Raw genomic sequence first — 16,531 nt, 5'->3', positions numbered from 1 at the left:
CACTGTGAGTTTCATGAATGAAACAAGGTCCTCCATTAGAAATTTGGAAGCACAAGTGGGCCAACTAAGTAAAAGAATCACTGAAACCCCTCCTAGTACTTTCCCAAGCAATACAGAAGAGAATCCAAAAGGAGAGTGCAAGACCATTGAATTGACCATCATGGCCGAACCCACAAGAGAGGAGAAGGATGTGAATCCCAAGGAGGAAGACCTCCTGGGACGTCCAGTGATCAATAAGGAGTTTCCCTCTGAGGAACCAAAGGACTCTGAGGCTCATCTAGAGACCATAGAGATTCCATTGAACCTCCTTACGCCCTTCATGAGCTCTGATGAGTATTCTTCTTCTGAAGAGAATGAGGATGTTACTGAAGAGCAAGTTGCCAAGTTCCTTGGTGCAATCATGAAGCTGAATGCCAATTTATTTGGTAAAGAGACTTGGGGAGATGAACCTCCCCTGTTCACCAATGAACTAAATGCATTGGATCAACTGAGATTGCCTCAGAAGAAATAGGATCCTGGAAAGTTCCTAATACCTTGTACCATAGGCACCATGACCTTTGAGAAGGCTCTATGTGATCTTGGGTCAGGAATAAACCTCATGCCACTCTCTGTAATGGAGAAACTGAGAATCTTTGAGGTACAAGCTGCTAAAATCTCATTAGAGATGGTAGACAATTCCAGAAAATAGGCTTATGGACAAGTAGAGGATATATCAGTAAAGGTTGAAGGCCTTTACATCCCTGCTGATTTCATAATCCTAGAATACTGGGAAGGATGAGGATGAATCCATCATCCTCGGAAGACCCTTCCTAGCCACAGCAAGAGCTGTGATTGATGTTAATAGAGGTGAACTAGTCCTTCAATTGAATGAGGACTCCCTTGAGTTTAAAACTCAAGGACATCCTTCTGTAAACATGGAAAAGAGGCACAGTAAGCTTCTTTCAAAACAGAGTCAACCAGAGCTCCCACAGTCAAACTCTAAGTTTGGTGTTGGGATGCCACAACCAAACTCTAAGTTTGGTGTTGAACTCCCATATCCAAACTCTAAGTTTGGTGTTGGGAAGTCTCAACAATGCTCTGAACATCTATAAGGCTCCATGAGAGCCCACTGTCAAGCTATTGACATTAAAAAAGCGCTTGTTGGGAGGCAACCCAATTTTTATTTATCTAATTTTAATTTATTTTTATTGTTATTTCATGTTTTATTAGGTTCATGATCATGTGGAGTCACAAAATAAATATAAAAATTGAAAACGGAATCAAAAACAGCAGAAGAAAAATCACACCCTGGAGGAGGATCTTACTGGCGTTTAAACGCCAGTAAGGAGCATCTGGGCGCTGAACGCCCAGAACAAGCATCAATTCGGCGTTTAAACGCCAGAACTGCATGCAAAGGCATTTTACATGCCTAATTGGTGCAGGGATGCAAATCCTTGACACCTCAGGATCTGTGGACCCTACAGGATCAACTCAGCATCTGTGGACCCTACAGGATCCCCACCTACCACCACTCACTCTCTTTCCTCTTCTCAATGTTCATCCTCTCTTCCCAATAAACACTCTTCCCCAAAACTCTTCACCAATCACCTCAATCTCTCTTCCCTATCACCACTTCACCACTCACATCCATCCACTCTTTCCCATAAACCTACCTCATAAACTCCACCTACCTTCAAAATTTAAAATCAATTTTCCACCCAAACCCACCCTATATGGCCGAAACTAACCCCCCTCCCCTCACTATATAAACCCTTCCATTCTTCTTCACACAACACAACCCTCTCTTCCCCTTCTTGGCCGAAACACAACCTTCTCCCCCTCTCCTCCATTTCTTCTTCTTCTTCATCTTTTCTTTCTTCTCTTGCTCGAGGGCGAGCAATATTCTAAGTTTGGTGTGGTAAAAGCATAAAGCTTTTTATTTTTCCATTACCATTGATGGCACCTAAGACCGGAGAATCCTCTAGAAAAGGGAAAGGGAAGACAAAAGCTTCCACCTCCGAGTCATGGGAGATGGAAAAATTCATCTCCAAAGCCCATCAAGACCACTTCTATGATGTTGTGGCCAAGAAGAAGGTGATCCCTGAGGTCCCTTTCAAACTCAAGAAAAATGAGTATCCGGAGATCCGACATGAGATCCATAGAAGAGGTTGGGAAGTTCTAACAAACCCCATGCAACAAGTCGGAATTCTAATGGTTCAAGAGTTCTATGCTAATGCATGGATCACTAGGAACCATGATCAAAGTAAGAACCCGAACCCAAAGAATTATCTCACCATGGTTCGGGGGAAATACTTAGATTTTAGTCCGGAAAATGTGAGGTTGGCGTTTGACTTGCCTATGATGCAAGGAGATGCACGCCCCTACACTAGAAGGGTCAATTTTGATCAAAGGTTGGACCAAGTTCTCACGGACATAAGTGTGGAAGGAGCTCAATGGAAGATTGACTCAAAAGGCAAACCGGTTCAACTTAGAAGACTGGACCTCAAGCCTGTGGCTAGAGGATGGTTGGAGTTCATCCAACGCTCCATCATCCCCACTAGCAACCAATCTGAAGTTACTGTAGATCGGGCCATCATGATTCATAGCATCATGATTGGTGAGGAAGTAGAAGTTCATGAAGTCATCTCCCTTGAACTCTACAAAATAGCCGAAAAGTCCTCCCCCTTGGCAAGGCTAGCTTTCCCTCATCTTATTTGCCATCTATGTTACTCAGCTGGAGCTTTCATAGAAGGAGACATTCCCATTGAGGAAGAGAAGCCCATCACTAAGAAAAGGATGGAGCAAACAAGAGAGCCCACTCATGGAGCTCAAGAAATGCATGAGGAAGCTCACCATCAAGAAATCCCTGAGATACCTCAAGGGATGCACTTTCCTCCACAGAATTTTTGGGAGCAAATCAACACCTCCCTAGGAGAATTAAGTTCCAACATGGGACAATTAAGGGTGGAACATCAAGAGCACTCCATCATCTTTCATGAAATTAGAGAAGATCAAAAAGCAATGAGGGAGGAGCAACAAAGACAAGGAAGAGATATAGAAGAGCTCAAGGACATCATTAGTTCCTCAAGGAGAAAACGCCACCATCACTAAGGTGGACTCATTCCTTGTTCTTACATTCTCTGTTTTTCATTTTCTTTATGTTAAGTGCTTATCCATGTTTGTGTCTTATTACATAATCATTAGTATTTAGTAACTTTGTCTTAAAGTTATGAATGTCCTATGAATCCATCACCTCTCTTAAATGAAAAATGTTTTAATTCAAAAGAACAAGAATTACATGAGTTTTGAATTTATCCTTGAACTTAGTTTAATTATATTGATGTGGTGACAATACTTTTTGTTTTCTGAATGAATGCTTGAACAGTGCATATGTCTTTTGAAGTTGTTGTTCATGAATGTTAAATATGTTGGCTCTTGAAAGAATGATGACAAGGAGACATGTTATTTGATAATCTGAAAAATCATAAAAATGATTCTTGAAGCAAGAAAAAGCAGTGAATACAAAAGCTTGCAAAAAAAAAATAGAAAAAAAAAATAGCGAAAAAAAAGGGAAGAAAAAGCAAGCAAAAAAAGCCAAAAGCTCTTAAAACCAAAAGGCAAGAGCAACAAAAAAAAAGCCAATAACCCTTAAAACCAAAAGGCAAGGGTAAATAAAAAGGATCCCAAGGCTTTGAGCATCAGTGGATAGGAGGGCCTAAAGGAATAAAATCCTGGCCTAAGCGGCTAAACCAAGCTGTCCCTAACCATGTGCTTGTGGCGTGAAGGTGTGAAGTGAAAACTTGAGACTGAGCGGTTAAAGTCAAGGTCCAAAGCAAAAAAAAAGAGTGTGCTTAAGAACCCTGGACACCTCTAATTGGGGACTTTAGCAAAGCTGAGTCACAATCTGAAAAGGTTCACCCAATTATGTGTCTGTGACATTTATGTATCCGGTGGTAATACTGGAAAACAAAGTGCTTAGGGCCACGGCCAAGACTCATAAAGTAGCTGTGTTCAAGAATCAACATACTGAACTAGGAGAATCACTAACACTATCTGAACTCTGAGTTCCTATAGATGCCAATCATTCTGAACTTCAACGGATAAAGTGAGATGCCAAAACTATTCAAGAGGCAAAAAGCTACAAGTCCCGCTCATCTGATTGGAGCTATGTTTCATTGATAGTTTGGAATTTATAGTATATTCTCTTCTTTTTATCCTATTTGATTTTCAGTTGCTTGGGGACAAGCAACAATTTAAGTTTGGTGTTGTGATGAGCGGATAATTTATACGCTTTTTGGCATTGTTTTTAGTATGTTTTTAGTAGGATCTAGTTACTTTTAGGGATGTTTTATTAGCTTTTATGTTAAATTCACATTTCTGGACTTTACTATGAGTTTGTGTGTTTTTCTGTGATTTCAGGTATTTTCTGGCTGAAATTGAGGGACTCGAGCAAAAATCAGAATCAGAGGTTGAAGAAGGACTACTGATGCTGTTGGATTCTGACCTCCCTGCACTCAAAGTGGATTTTCTGGAGCTACAAAACTCAAATTGGCGCGCTTCGAATTGCTTTGGAAAGTAGACATCCAGGGCTTTCCAGCAATATATAATAGTCCATACTTTGGCCGCGTTTAGACGACGCAAAAGGGCATTAAACGCCAGTTCTACGCTGCAGTCTGGAGTTAAACGCCAGAAACACGTCACGAACCAGAGTTGAACGCCAAAAATACGTTACAACTTGGCGTTCAACTCCAAAAGAAGCCTCTGCACGTGTAAACTTTAAGCTCAGCCCAAGCACACACCAAGTGGGCCCCAGAAGTGGATTTATGCATCAATTACTTACTTCTGTAAACCCTAGTAACTAGTTTAGTATAAATAGGACTTTTTACTATTGTATTTAGATCTTCGGATCATCTTGGGACGTCTAGTTCTTAGATCATGGGGGCTGGCCATTCGGCCATGCTTGAACCTTTCACTTATGTATTTTCAAACGGTAGAGTTTCTGCACTCCATAGATTAAGGTGTGGAGCTCTGCTGTTCCTCATGATTTAATGCAAAGTACTACTATTTTCTATTCAATTCAACTTATTCCACTTCTAAGATATCCATTCGCACCCAAGAACATGATGAATGTGATGATTATGTGACGCTCATCATCATTCTCACTTATGAACGCGTGCCTGACAAACACTTCCGTTCTACATGCAACCAAACTAGAATGAGTATCTCTTAGATATCTAATACAGGGGACCGAGTCCGAGTTATTAGTATCTTCGTGGTATAAGTTAGAACCCATGGATGCCCATTCCTGAGATCCGGAAAGTCTAAACCTTGTCTGTGGTATTCCGAGTAGGATCTGGGAAGGGATGGCTGTGACGAACTTCAAACTCGCGAGTGCTGGGCGTAGTGACAGACGCAAAAGGATAGTAAATCCTATTCCAGTATGATCGAGAACCTCCAAATGATTAGCCATGCCGTGACAGAGCATTTGGACCATTTTCACAGAGAGGATGGGATGTAGCCATTGACAACGGTGATGCCCTTACAGAAAGCTTGCCATGGAAAGGAGTAAGATTGATTGGATGAAGACAGCGGGAAAGCAGAGATTCAGAGGAACGAAAGCATCTCTATACGCTTATCTGAAATTCTCACTAATGAATTACATAAGTATTTCTATCTTTATTTTCTGTTTATTTATTATTATTATTCGAAAACTCCATAACCATTTGATATCCGCCTGACTGAGATTAACAAGATGACCATAGCTTGCTTCATACCAACAATCTCCGTGGGATCGACCCTTACTCACGTAAGGTTTATTACTTGGACGACCCAGTGCACTTGCTGGTTAGTTGTGCGAGGTTGTGAAGTTATATTTGGACCATGGTATTGTGCACCAGTTATTGGCGCCATTGCCAGGGAGAGAACGAACAACAAATTTTACAACCTCTGAGTAACAATTTCGCATACCAGAGGACTTTTGTAGCTGTTCGCTCACCTCCGAAATGTCCTCCATATTGTGATCCATGACAATGCCATAGGATCTTCTGTGCTTCTTCTCTGGGCACACACCTACGGATTATTCCGTCTGCACATCTCTTAAAGAGATATAGTTCATCCCACAAGTAGTACTTTGCATCAGTGATTAATTTTTTCTTTTGTTGCCTGCTGTACTCTTTGGGTATGAACCTTGCAGCTTTATAGTTTGCAATGTCTGCAAACCATGGTGTTTCTTGAATGGCAAACAAATGCTCATCTGGAAAGGTTTCAGAGATCTTAATAGAGGGAAAGGACACCCCTTCTACTGGTTCTATCCGGGACAGATGATCAGCCACTTGGTTCTCTGTCCCTTTTCTGTCTCTTATTTCTATATCAAACTCTTGCAGAAGCAACACCCATCTTATGAGCCTGGGCTTTGAATCCTGCTTTGTGAGTAGATATTTAAGAGCAGCATGGTCAGTGTACACAATCACTTTTGATCCTACTAAGTATGATCTAAACTTGTCAATGGCATAAACCACTGCAAGCAATTCTTTTTCTGTGGTTATGTAATTTTTCTGGGCATCATTTAAAACATGGCTAGCATAATAAATGACATGCAGAAGCTTGTTATACCTCTGTCCCAGTACTGCACCAATGGCATGGTCACTGGCATCACACATTAGTTCAAATGGTAATGTCCAGTCTGGTGCAGAAATAACTGGTGCTGTGACCAGCTTAGCTTTCAGAGTTTTAAACGCCTGCAGACACTCTGTGTCAAACACAAATGGTGTGTCAGCAACTAGCAGATTGCTCAGAGGTTTTGCAATTTTTGAAAAATCCTTTATAAACCTCCTATAGAATCCTGCATGCCCCAGAAAGCTTCTGATTGCCTTAACATTGGCAGGTGGTGGTAATTTTTCAATTAATTTCCACTTTAGCTTGATCCACCTCTATTCCCTTGTTCGAAATCTTGTGCCCAAGGACAATCCCTTCAGTCACCATAAAGTGACATTTTTCCCAGTTTAAAACCAGGTTAGTCTCTTGGCATCTTTTCAGAACCAGTGTCAGGTGATCAAGACAGGAGCTGAATGAGTCTCCATATACTGAGAAGTCATCCATGAAGACTTCCAAAAATTTTTCCACCATATAAGAGAAAATAGAGAGCATGCATCTCTAAAAGGTTGCAGGTGCATTACACAGCCCAAATGGCATCCTTCTGTAAGCAAACACTCTAGATGGACATGTGAATGCTGTTTTCTCTTGATCCTGGGGATCTACTACAATTTGGTTGTAGCCTGAATAGCCATCCAAAAAGCAGTAATAATCATGACCTGCTAGTCTTTCTAGCATCTAGTCTATGAATGGTAAAGAAAAATGATCCTTTCTGGTGGCTGTATTGAGCCTTCTGTAGTCAATACACATGCGCCACCCTGTAACTGTTCTTGTAGGAACCAGTTCATTTTTTTCATTATGAACCACTGTCATGCCTCCCTTTTTGGGGACAACTTGGACAGGGCTCACCCAGGGGCTATCAGAAATAGGATAAATAATCCCAGCCTCCAGTAACTTGGTAACCTCTTTCTGCACCACTTCCTTCATGGCTGGATTTAACCGCCTCTGTGGTTGAACCACTGGCTTAGCATCATCCTCCAATAGGATCTTGTGCATACATCTAGCTGGGCTTATGCCCTTAAGGTCACTTATGGACCACCCAAGGGCTGTCTTGTGTGTCCTTAGCACTTGAAGTAGTGCTTCCTCTTCCAGTGGATTTAAAGCAGAGCTTATGATCACCGGAAAAGTGTCACCTTCTCCCAAAAATGCATATTTCAGGGATGGTGGTAATGGCTTGAGCTCGGGTTTAGGAGGTTTCTCCTCTTCCTGAGGAAGTTTCAGAGGTTCTTTCGATTCCTCTGAATCCTCCAAATCAGGCTGAACATCTTTAAAGATGTCTTCCAGCTCTGATTCGAGACTCGCAGCCATGTTGATCTCCTCTACTAAAGAGTCAATGAGATCAACTTTCATGCAGTCTTTTGGTGTGTCTGGATGCTGCATAGCCTTGACAGCATTCAACTTAAACTCATCCTCATTGACTCTCAGGGTTACTTCCCCCTTTTGGACATCAATGAGAGTTCGTCCAGTTGCTAGGAAAGGTCTTCCTAGAATGAGAGTAGCACTCTTGTGCTCTTCCATTTCCAGCACCACAAAGTCAGTGGGAAAGGCGAATGGCCCAACCCTAACGATCATGTCTTCAATCATGCCTGATGGGTATTTAATGGAGCCATCAGCAAGTTGGAGACATATTCGAGATGGTTTGACTTCTTCAGTTAAACCAAGCTTTCTAATAGTGGATGCAGGTATTAGATTGATGCTTGCCCCAAGATCACATAAAGCTGTCTTCGTGCAATTACCCTCTAATGTGCACGGTATCAGAAAGCTCCCGGGATCCTTAAGCTTTTCTGGGAAGCTTTTCAGAATGACTGCACTACATTCTTCAGTGAGGAGAACTCTTTCAGTTTTTCTCCAATCCTTCTTATGACTCAAGATCTCTTTCATGAACTTGGCATAAAAGGGTATTTACTCAAGTGCCTCTGCAAACGGAATCTTTATTTCAAGAGTCCTGAGATAGTCTGCAAAGCGAGCAAATTGCTTATCCTGCTCCTCTTGGCGGAGTTTTTGAGGATAAGGCATCTTGGCTTTGTATTCCTCAACCTTAGTTCCTGCAGGTTTATTTCCTACAGAGGTGGTTGGAGAAGCCTTTTTAGAGGGGTTGTTATCAGCACTTGTGTGTGTCTGATCCCTCACTGGCATTTGAATGCCAGAGTTAGAAGCTGGAGTGATGTTGGACGCCAACTCCTTACTTGTTCCTGGCGTTTGAACGCCAGAATTGAGCTTCCATTGGGCGTTTGATGCCAAATCCCTGCCTGTTTCTGGCGTTTGGATGCCAGAGTTATTCCTCTATGGGATCTTACTGTCCTCAGAGGGATTTTGAATAGCAGTTTGTTCATTTCTTGGCTTCCTGCTGCCTTGAAGTGAGGTATTTAATGTTTTCCCACTTCTTAATTGAACTGCTTGGCACTCTTCTGTTATTTGTTTTGATAACTGTTGTTCTATTTTCTTCAACTGTACCTCCATATTTATATTAGCCATTCTTGTGTCTTGTAGTATCTCCTTGAATTTGGCCAGCTATTTTGTTAGAAAGTCTAATTGCTGATTGAATTCAGTAACTTGTTCTGCAGGACTGAGTTCAGCAGTTACTGTTTTAGCCTCTTCTTTCATGGAAGATTCACTATTTAGGTACAGATGCTGATTTCTGGCAACTGTATCAATGAGCTCTTGAGCTTCTTCAATTGTCTTTCTCATTTGTATAGATCCACCAGCTGAGTGGTCTAGAGAAATCTGAGCTTTCTCTGTAAGCCCATAATAGAAGATGTCTAGCTGCACCCATTCTGAAAACATTTCAGAGGGGCATTTTCTTAGAATCTCTCTGTATCTCTCCCAGGCATCATAAAGAGATTCATTATCTCATTGTTTAAAGCCTTGGATGTCTAGCCTTAGCTGTGTCATCCGTTTTGGAGGGAAGTATTGATTCATGAATTTTTCTGACAGCTGTTTCCATGTCCTTTTGCTAGCCTTAGGTTGGTTATTTAACCACCTCTTAGCTTGGTCTTTTACAGTAAATGGAAACAGTAATAATCTGTAGACATCCTGATCTACTTCTTTATCATGTACTGTGTCAGTAATATGTAAAAACTGTGCCAGAAACTCTGTAGGTTCTTCCTGTGGAAGACCGGAATACTGGCAACTTTGCTGCACCATGATAATGAGCTGAGGATTCAACTCAAAGCTACTGACTCCAATGGAGGGTATACAGATACTACTCCCATATGAAGCAGTAGTGGGGTTAGCATATGACTCCAGAGTCCTTCTGGACTGTTCATTTCCACTTAGGTCCATGATGGAGAAAGGGAGATGATGTGGATTGCAAATAATTTTTTTTTTGAAAATCGAAATTAAAATAAAATAAAATAAAATAAAATAAATGAAAAATTGACTATAAATTCAAAAATTTGAAGAAAAATAAATAAAAGAAAATTGAAAACTAAATTAATTAATCAAAAAGATTAGAAAAATATGTGGGTGAGGATTTTCAAAAAAAATAAAGAGAGAGAAATTGGTTAGGAAGTTTTGAAAAAGATATGTCTTAAAATTAAAGGTACTTGTAAGAAAATAAAATAAAAAAAATAAAAAAGAAAACATATGAAAAAGATTTGATTTTAAAATTTGAGATTAGAAAAGATAAGATAGGCTAGGTAAGAGAAGATAAGGAATTTAAATTAAAAAGTTTTAAAAATTAAATTTTGAATTTTAAATTTTGAAATAAGATAAGATAAGATTTTGAAAAAGATATGATTTTTTTTAAAAGATTTGAATTTTGAAATTTTAAAACTAAGATAAGATAAAATAAAAAAATTTAAAATAAAATCTGAATTTTTAAAAGGAAAATTCGAAAAATCAATTAAAATAAAGGAAAAAAGATATTTTTGAATTTAAAGAGGAAAGAAAAAAATAATAAGATAGCACAAGACTTAAAATTTTTAGATCTAATGCTCCTTATTTTCGAAAATTTTGGAGGAAAAACACCACGGAACACCAAACTTAAAAATTTTAAGATCAAGACACAAGGAAAACTCAAGAACACTTTGAAGACTCACAAGAACAACAAGAACAAAAGAAAGAACACCAAAGTTAAAATTTTTAGAAAACGTCAATAAAATTTTCGAAAATTATAGAAAGATTGACAAGAAAACACCAAACTTAAAGTTTGGCACAAGATTTAATCCAAGAAAAATTATTTTTGAAAAAAAGATTTTAAAAAGAAGATACCCAATTACCAAGAACATAAACTAACGCTTTAGCCAATTGAGCTGTAAATGTAACACTTGTTTTAAAGAAGTATTTTTAATAACTAAGAATAAATTTTTTCGAAAACTAATGTTTTGAAAAAGCACAAGAAAAACAAGAAAAGAAACAGAACAAGAAAAACTAAAGATCAAACAAGAAAAATAAACAAGAACAACTTGAAGATCCAGGAAAAACAAAGAACACAAATTCGAAAATTTAAAGGAAAGTATAAAATATGCAATTGACACCAAACTTAAAATATAAAACTAAACTTGAACAGAAAAAAATCAATTATTAGTAAAAAAAATAAAATTTTGAAAAACTTTTGAAAAAGAAAATAAGGATTCTAAAATTTTAACAAGAACAATAATAAAAGACTCAAAGACAAATCACAGATTAATAAAGAAAAATAAAAATCTTTTGAAAGATTTTTGAAAAGAAAGCAAAAGACTCTGACCCAAAAGACAAAATCTTCCTAATCTAAGCAACAGGATGAACCGTCAGTTGTTCAAACTCGAACAATCCCCGGCAACGGCGCCAAAAACTTGGTGCACGAATTGTGAATCACACTTTTCACAACTCGTACCACTAACCAGCAAGTGCACTGGGTCGTCCAAGTAATACCTTACGTGAGTAATGGTCGATCCCACGGAGATTGTTGGTTTGAAGCAATCTATGGTTATCTTGTAAATCTTAGTCAGGAAATCAATTATAATTATCAGTATGAATTGCGAAGAATAAAAGAGCATGGATTAAATACTTGTTCTGCAGTAATGGAGAATATGTTGGAGTTTTGGAGATGCTTTGTCTTCTAAATCTCTGCTTTCTCCCTGTCTTCTTCTTCATGCACGCAAGGTTCCTCCTATGGCAAGCTGTGTGTTGGTGGATCACCGTTGTCAATTGCTACCATCTGTCCTCTCAGTGAAAAAGGTCCAGGTGCGCTGTCACTGCACGGCTAATCATCTGTCGGTTTCCACTCATGCTGGAATAGGATCCATTGATCCTTTTGCGTCTGTCACTACGCCCAGCCCTTGTGAGTTTGAAGCTCGTCACAGTCATTCAATCCCTGAATCCTACTCGGAATACCACAGACAAGGTTTAGACTTTCCGGATTCTCAAGAATGCTGCCAATGGATTCTAGCTTATACCACGAAGATTCTAATTAAGGAATCCAAGAGATATTCATTCAATCGAAGGTAGAACAGAGGTGGTTGTCAGGCACGCATTCATAGATTGAGGATGATGATGAGTGTCACGGATCATCACATCCATCATATTGAAATCCGAATAAACATCTTAGATAGAAACAAGCGTGTTTGAATAGAAAACAGAAATAGTTGCATTAATTCATCAAAATACAGCAGAGCTCCTCAACCCCAACAATGGAGTTCAGAGACTCATGCCATCAAAGAGTACAAAGTTCAGATCTAAAAATGTCATGAGGTGCAAAAATAGACCTCTAAAAGTTGTTTAAATACTAAACTAGTAACCTAGGTTTACAGAAAATGAATAAACTATGATAGATGGTGTAGAAATCCACTTCTGGGGCCCACTTGGTGTGTGCTGGGGCTGAGACCTAAGCTTCTCACGTGCCTAGGCTGTTTCTGGAGTTAAACGCCAGGTTGTAACCTGTTTCTAGCGTTCAACTCCCATTTGTAACCTGTTTCTGGCGTTTGACGCCAGACTGCAACATGGAACTGGCGTTGAACGCCAGTTTACGTCGTCTATCCTTGAGCAAAGTATAAACTATTATATATTGCTGGAAAGCCCTGGATGTCTACTTTCCAACGCAATTGAGAGCGCACCATTTGGAGTTCTGTAGCTCCATAAAATCCACTTTGAGTGCAGGGAGGTCAGAATCCAACAGCATCAGCAGTCCTTTTCCAGCCTGAATCAGATTTTTGCTCAGTTCCCTCAATTTCAGCCAGAAAATACCTGAAATTATAGAAAAACATACAAACTCATAGTAAAGTCCAGAATTATGATTTTTATTTAAAAACTAATAGAAATATAACAAAAACTAACTAAATTACACTGAAAACATACTAAAAACAATGCCATAAAGCGTATAAATTATCCGCTCATCAATCGCGCATGTCACGCATACGCGTCGTTGGTCGTCTTGGCGTGTCACGTGTACGCGTCATCTAGTAGAACTTCAATCCATGCGTACGCATCAGGCACGCACACACGTCGCTGCAAATTTCTCCATATCGCGCGCTCGCGTGAGCCATGCGTGCGCGTCGATACTCGCTGGTTATCTCCTTAGTTTCTTGTGTTCCTTCCATTTTTGCAAGCTTCCTTTCCATTATCTAAGCCGTTCCTGCCCTATAAAGCCTGAAACACTTATCACATGGATCACGGCATCGAATGGTATAAAGGAGAATTAAAATACACAAATTAAAGATTCTAGGAAGCAAGTTTTCAACCATAGACTAACACTAGGAAGGAATTGTAAAATCATGCAAATCATATGACTAAGTGGGTAAGGACTTGATAAAAACCACTCAATTGAGCACAAGATAAACCATAAAATGGTGGTTTATCAACCTCCCCATACTTAAACATTAGCATGTCCTCATGCTTAGCTCAAGGAGATAAAATAAATGAGTAGGGAAAAGTAAGACTCATGCAATGCAATGCAACCTATGTATGAATGCAACTACATGCTAAGATGATTCTGTCTACTTGGTTAAAAGTAAATAAGTTCTTCAAGACAGACATAAATCAAATTCCACTAATTCAAATCATATAGTAAAGACAAGTAAACTTGTGAGAAGATAGCTCATAAAAACAAGGAACATAGAATCAAGCATTGAACCCTCACTGATAGTATATGTGCACTCTAATCACTCAAGTGTATAGGGTAATCACTCTTCTCTTCTCTAGTCATGCTTTTTAAACTTTGTTCTTCGCCTAACCAATCAACAAGTATTTAATGTACCAATGCAAACATCATGAGGTCTTTCCAAGGTTGTAATGGGGCTAAGGTAAAGGTGAGGGTATATATATGGTTAAGTGAGCTATAAATTGAATCCTTGATTAACCTAAGCTTTCACCTATACACACACTCTATATACTTTTTAAATTCATGCCTAACTACCCAAAATTCCCATTTTTGTATTTTTCACATACTTATGTATCAACTTTTCTTTAGTTTTACCACATATGTATTGATCTTTTATTGAACTTAGCATTGGGATAATTTTATCCCCTTATTTATTTATTTAATTTATTTATTTATATTGTATGTGTATATATATATATATATTGTATTTATTTTTTTTCTATTGATTAAAAATATAAAAGTAAACATAACATATCAATGCACATGGATTTTTAATTTTTTCTGGTCTCACATGAGTAGGTACCCAAATTCCCAATATTTTATCAAAGTAAAAATATAATATATTTTCTTATTAACCCATGTTCCCACAGTTTTTCCACACTTGATTGACACATAATCTCTATCTTAAGGCTAGTGATTTGGTAAATTATAGAACAAATGGGATTTAAAAGACTCAAAGTGGCTAACAAGGATAATTTTAAAAGGGTAGGCTTATTTGAGATAAGTGAGCAAAAACAATTAATGGCCTCAATCATATGCATGCATATAACACATTAAACATTGGACATATAGGATGGAACAAAATAAAAATTATAATTATAGAGAAGAAAACACACAAGAATAAAATATTATGGTTAAATAATGTAACTATGTAATTAAGCTCAAGTCTCACAGGTTGTGTGTTCTAGCTTTAAAATCATGTTCCAAATTACAATCTTCAAACAAGTTTTAACACAAAAGTTTTGATCTAAATTAGTGAAATTTTTCAAAAATAGGGTCTTAAAAAGAAACTTATTATTTTTCAACCAATTAGAACATGCATGCAAATACCTAGTACTATGCAATTTATCCTATCCTAACGAAAGAAAAATAAATATCCTATTGGTGTTAAGAAAGAGAAATTACCTCCGGAAGTCAGGTACTGACCGACCTCCCCACACTTAAAGTTTGGCACCGTCCTCGGTGCCATCAGTCAGGAACAAAGGTGGGTTGGTAGCAGCATCTCCACAGTCGGGATTGTCATGGCTCCCTGTGCTAGTAGATGAAATGGAGTCCTGAGTGTCTGGTTCTTCTTCAGGTGGATGATTACCAACAATCAGCTCCTTGAGGTATGTAAATTGGCGCTTGTTACGGTGCTCTATTCGCTTTGCATGTCGGTCAAGCCGGTCTAACCTCTGAAGTATTTGAAGGAGCAGCTGATTTGTTGAAGGTGCTTGTGATGTGGAAGGAGAAGGAGTATATCCGGCCGGGTCTGCGGTCCGGATGATAGTGGCTACTGGAGGTCTGATGTACTTCCCATTGGGGACAATCTGATCATCCCGCGAAAGTATGGTCTTGGTGTCCCCAGCTCTGTAGGAGACTCCGGCTGCTGAGACTAGATTTGAAACCAAGGTGGAAAAGGGTAGGTTGCCCGCAATTTGTACGTATCCCATGGCATCCCGGAGGTGTCTTGGTAGGTTGAGAGGCTGACCTGTAAGGACACACCAGAGAAGAACAGCCATATCTGCAGTGAAGGAGGATTCGTGAGTGCTCAGAAAGATGTAGTGAGACATAATATGTGCCCACACTCGAGCCTCCAAGGTGAGTACTAAAGCCAATATTCCCTTAGGTCGGGATCGATAGTATCCATAGATCCATCTGCTGCCAGGTTGTGCTATAACTCTGAGAACGGCGTCCCAGTCAAATTGGTATGTCTGGCGCTTAAAAGAGGCTTCTTGGAACGCGTCCAATCCTTCTGGAGCAGGGGGAAGATTTAAAGCTCATTGAATAGCCTTTTCTATTATGGGGACTTGCTTCTGACGGACATAGACAGACTGCAGGGTTGGCATGTGAAAATTAGAGTAGAATTCAACTACCCATGAAAGATTAACCTGCCGTGGCTGTTTCCGTAAGAATCCCCATTGTCTGCTCTCAATGCGGGGCTCAACAAATTCAATAATGTGGGTCAGGAGGATGAGTAGGTGCTCATTGTTATAGTTCCGCTCAGCCAGGATGGGGAACATCTGCTCACAGTAGCGGTTAGTGAACCGCGTAGTGTCCTTTGCTGGAAAGGCTTTCTCTTTTTCATCGACCTTGATGATCCTCTTGACTCGCTTTGTTGAGGGCTTTACTGATATTGACGATGGTTCCGCCGCTAGTGCTCTTTTTGTTTCTTTCCTTGCCGGTGGTTTGGGAGTAGCTTTTTCTTTACCCTTCTTGGTGGCCATCCTGAAAAGGGAAAAGGAAAGTAACATGTAAAGTTAAGGGTTAAAGCAAAGAAGAGCACAGTACAAGTGATAATTAATGCCAAGGTAAAGAAGGATGACTTTTATCACATGGTCGCGACTACATGTGATCAGTTCATCCATGGAAATATAGCAAGTGCATATTACGGCAAGATGCAAGATGTTTATTGGCATGCCGGCAAAGGCATGAGTAGCATAGATCAAGCATTAATTGTCCAATTTGATTATCAAATATTTCAAACTAACAATCTATTTGTATTGACAATTATATTCAATCAATAAAATATTGAAAGGGATTTTGTGAAAAACAGGCATTAGAGTAGAAGGATAGAGTAATTATAAATGCATAATGCTATACGGGCTTTTTCACAAACACTTA

Source organism: Arachis hypogaea, chromosome 18 (genome assembly GCF_003086295.3).
Source record: "Arachis hypogaea cultivar Tifrunner chromosome 18, arahy.Tifrunner.gnm2.J5K5, whole genome shotgun sequence".
Classification (NCBI taxonomy): Eukaryota; Viridiplantae; Streptophyta; class Magnoliopsida; order Fabales; family Fabaceae; genus Arachis; species Arachis hypogaea.
This window is presented reverse-complemented; position numbering follows the sequence as displayed.